This window comes from Micromesistius poutassou, assembly GCF_964030765.1.
Source record: "Micromesistius poutassou genome assembly, chromosome: 17".
Lineage (NCBI taxonomy): Eukaryota > Metazoa > Chordata > Actinopteri > Gadiformes > Gadidae > Micromesistius > Micromesistius poutassou.
The window spans coordinates 15,084,743-15,089,742 of NC_140287.1; positions in this window are offsets into that span (position 1 = coordinate 15,084,743).

Sequence of the window (5,000 nt, forward strand, 5' to 3'; positions counted from 1 at the left end):
CGGGGGCGGCGGAGTGGCAGGGGCTGGGCTCGCAGCTGCCGGTGGGCGGGGTCTGGAAGCCAGCGTCTCCGTCGGGGTCGTCCTCCGCCGCCATGCCGTCCCCCTCGTCGGGCCGGCGGGGCACGTGATTGGGCAGGCCGGAGGCGTCCAGGTGCACGTGATTGGGCAGGCCGCTGGCGTCCAGGTGCACGTGATTGGGCAGGCCGCTGGCGTCCGGGTGCACGTGATTGGGCAGGCCGGCGGCGTCCAGGTGTCCTTTGCACTTATCCTCAACTTCGGACGGGTCGACCATGATGGAGGAGTACTGCGGCGGGGGGGGGGGGGGAGAAGCGGGAGACACAGAACAGAGGTTTCAGTCGAAGGATTATCACGTTAACGGAGTAGCGCAGCTTAGGAGACGCATGCAGTCTGTCGGTGGGGGGGCACAGCAGAGAGGAGTCATAAATGCACGATGCATGCATCGTTGCACACATCGGTGCGGCCAGTGATTTTACACCAGATGAGACTTAATGCCCTTCGGGGAAAAAGAGACACACACACACGGGAGTCCCTGAATAGGAATTCTACTTTCGGAGTTACCAGGCTGAAATAATTTGATTACTCATTATGTGTTTTTCACTCTATATAACACGGTCTAGTCCAATTGACCCATTTATGCTCTCCTACTGCGGTATAGGCATGCGACTTGTCAAACATCTGTCAGTCTCTGTCAGTGTGTTCTCACAAATTAGACGTTTGGCTTTGGTAGCTTTTACCAAAATGGGAAAACAGTGAACAAGCGATGCTAAGCGTTATTGGATTCCTTTCCGTGCTGTGCGCATAACAGCTGACAAACTGCAAGGGCCCCCTTTATATTGACACATGAAGGATGTGCAGGCCTCTCGTCTGCACTGTGGCTCACAAACCAACATAGCAACGCTTATTACACTTTAAATGTACTGGCGGTCGTCCACTATAACCTATGTTCAATGGAGATCCGCGGAACCTTAGCTAAAACAGTCGTACACATATAGGCCTACATATCTATATTTATATATAGTCAATCGGTGGATTTCATGCATTGTGATATTCAGGAGACCACATCGACTGACCTGCCAGTTTGCCAAACGTTTAGAAAAGCGACGCTCAGTTCCAGTTTATTCCGCGCCGGGTCCCGTGATCCCGGCATAATACCGCGTTACCGGGAGCCCACCTTCTCTGTCGACCCCGCGACGGAGCATCACATCGCCGCAGCCCCAGGCGACCCGACACGGACAGACGGTGCCTCTCGCAGTCCTCCACCACCACCACAAATCAGCGCCGAGCTCAATTATACAACATCCCGTCCCCAGATGAGCTCTAAACACAAATCCCCTTTTGGCGCGGTCAAATATAATGCGGGGAGGAGGATATTAGTGGTGGGAGAACGTCCACCGAACGTCCCTCTGCGACGAGCATCTCGTAGTAAACATCATGGAGCCCACCTGCCCCTCTCAGCATCTCTCCTCTCCGGGCTCCTTAGCCCCGCCTGCTGGGGTGAGGACAGGAATAGACTCGCAGCTCATCGAGCGCACCATATGTCCACAGGAGAAGGTTAAACCAAGAGGAGTATGTTCCTGCAGAGAAACCAATAGTATGTTCCTGCAGAGAAATTAAGAGTAGGTTCCTGCAGAAACACGACGCCAGACGCCACTTTACCCCCTTATCACCGTGTTGTCCTGTAATTAATTACAGAAATGTATTTGCAAACTGGAAAATGATTTTATAATATATATATATAATATTTTATACATTGTTACATTTATTTTTATTCATTTTATCTTATTGTTTTATATTTTCCCGTTTGCAAACACATTTTACATTTTTATATTTTCGAAAAACAAAATAGAATGTATTTGCAAACTGGAAAATATTGCTAAAATACATTGTGACAAGATCACAGATCTGTGCCACAATATTGTACAGTTTTCTGTGTGTGTATTGGAATTGATTTTATTCGTTGAAGGGAACGAGGAAAGTATTATACTGATGAATCCTCCATGTCAGTAGCCTAAATACAATACTTTTTAAATCTCAGCCGAACCGGCTGCATTTTACCATGGGACACAAAAGTAATTTAAATACGTAATTTAAATTCAAACAGATCTGACGCCAGGCTGGTAAATATGAATAGTCGGCCGGCCTAGGGTTTAGCATATTTCTGAATAGATATGAAAATCGGCGTTGCGTGGGTAGCCTGATTATGAACTCGCATCACCGTGTAATCCCGGCCATCTGGGATGATCCGGAGTGTAATGAGCCAATGTGGCCACTAGGCGGTGCCACATCTCCACAGAAACACTGTGCGGTTCTCTCTGTTGTAGTTCTGGACCAGGGCTTCCCAGATTGTCTCATCCAGTGACCCTTCCGCGGGATTGGTGTACTTCTGGCCCGGGACCCACCGAATCTTTAGTGCAGTCAAATACGCAATACGTTCTCATAACCATGTCCAATAGCATAAAATGATTAACATATCTCATTTTATTCCTCCATACAGATTTCCAATGATGAAATTTAAACAGACAAGGTAGGTATGTATAGGTATTTTTGAGTGATGATGGATAAAAACGATTTTTAATGAATGGATTTTTTAGCCAGATTTATATATATATATATATCGATTCAATATATATATATTTTCTACCAGTGTCTAGTATAGTACTAGAATTTTCCAAATGTATTGTCCTTCCTACAGTCTGAATTATATGCAATCAAAATATTTATTATGAAAAGTAACAATGGAACAATAATGTAGGTGCTAAAATATAAACATGTAATTCAAATGTAATGCAATGTTTTATTTATATCGTGTTCATATTGAGATTGATATAACTTTACAGAACAGTGTAAACTAGCTTTTTTTAGTTTAACATTTGTTGATATTTTTATAATATATTTCAAATTGATATATATTTTTTTTTTCTTTTGAGTATTTCCGATGTGTATATTTATGCATTTATGCATCTATGTCCATTTATATGTATGCATTTGATTTGCAGGTCACTCAGGTGTAGTCACAGGGGGTGAGAGAGGGAGGCAGAGAGAGGTGAGAGAGAGAGAGAGAGAGAGAGAGAGAGAGAGAGAGAGAGAGAGAGAGAGAGAGAGAGAGAGAGAGAGAGAGAGAGAGAGAGAGAGAGAGAGAGAGAGAGAGAGAGAGAGAGAGAGAGAGAGAGAGAGAGAGAGAGAGAGAGAGAGAGAGAGAGAGAGAGAGAGAGAGAGAGAGAGTGTCGGGAGCATGAAGAGGGTGTGTATTAGATAACTGGGGTGAGAGCAGCAGTGAAGATGACCCACTAAACTATCGACCTGCTGTGTGTGTGTGTTTGGGGGATGTGTGTGTGTGTGTGTTAGTTTAATTAGCCTCTGACCTTGGCTGGTATCTGAGGGGAACGTCCTAGCTAGGGGCATGAGGAGCTGGGAGGGGCCAGGCGGGAGGTGAAAGGGTTTGGCCGTGTGTGTGTGTGTGTGTGTGTGTGGTTGTTTCTGCTCCACAGAGTGTGTGAGCAGCTTTTAATTTTATTGTGGAGAGGGCTTACTCCCACAAATAGCGCTGAACTAGCGGGGTTCATCCAGAGGTGAGGGGCTGGGTGCAGCCAGGGACCCTGCAGCTCCGAGGGCCCATCACTGGGTCGGCGGTCCCAGGCCCTCCAGGTGCTCCGCCCTGGGACCCAGGAGCACTCAGACGCACCATCAGACCTCAGCTCGCCGTACTAAAGGTCCTAAAGCTCCCCTGAGTTACTAGACTAGTCTTCAGTTCTGTTTTATAGCAGCCTCTGTATCCTTTGGTATCTTCTGGTGCTTCCATGCAAAGAGGGAGGAACCGCCATCTTGTGTTCTTTCAGCTTTAAGGCATTAATACTTTCCCATGCCTGTTGGACTAATGCACTAATTAGACATATAACCATAGAAATGTACGAATACACTAATTAGACATATAACCATAGACATGTACGAATACACTAATTAGTCATATAACCATAAACATGTACGAATACACTAATTAGACATATAACCATAGAAATGTACGAATACACTAATTAGACATATAACAATAGAAATGTAAAGACTGGATATGAAACACATTGGCTCCTAATAGTTAACATTTAGCCTGCTTGGCCCCTATAGATAACATTTTGCCTTGTTTGGCCCCTACCTGGCCCTGGTTCACGTTAAGTTTTCCAACAGGGAGGGACACCTCTGTACACAACAACATCAACACCCTTAAGGCCGCTTTCTCTCACTCAATCACTCACTCACTCACTCACTCACAACCACTCACTCACTCAATCAATCACTCACTCACTCACAACCACTCACTCAATCACTCACTCACTCACTCACTTACCCACTCACACACTCACTCATTCACACACTCACACACACACTCACTCATTCACACACACTCATTCACTCACTCACTCACCCACTCACACACTCACTCACTCACTCACTTACACACACACACACACACACACACACACACACACACACACACACACACTCCTCATGGTGAGAAGGGTGTGTGTATGTGTGTATGTGTGGTTGTAGGGGGGGGCAACATATGGGGTCCTAGGGCCAAAGCTGTTAATTCAATCAGCGGAGTGGCACGCTCAATTAGAGCTCTACAAGGGCCCGGGCCGGGGGGAGGGGCCGTGGAGGGAGCGGCGTTAATTGTGGATGACAGTGTGTAAACACAGCGGTGAATAGAGCCTGCAGGTGCGACTCCCGGGGCCAGACTCAATAGACCTTTCACACCCTCTGCCTGAGTCACCCTTTCTCCCCCTCTCTCTCTCTTTCTCTCTCTCACCCTCTCCCTTTCTCTCCCTCTCTCTCTCTTCATCTCTTTCTCTCTCACCCTCTCCCTTTCTCTCCCTCTTCATCTCTTTCTCTCTCACCCTCTTCCTTTCTCTCCCTGTCTCTCTACCTCTCTTTCTCTGTTCATTTATCTCTGTAAACCTTTTTTCCTGTCTCTCTCTCACACCCAG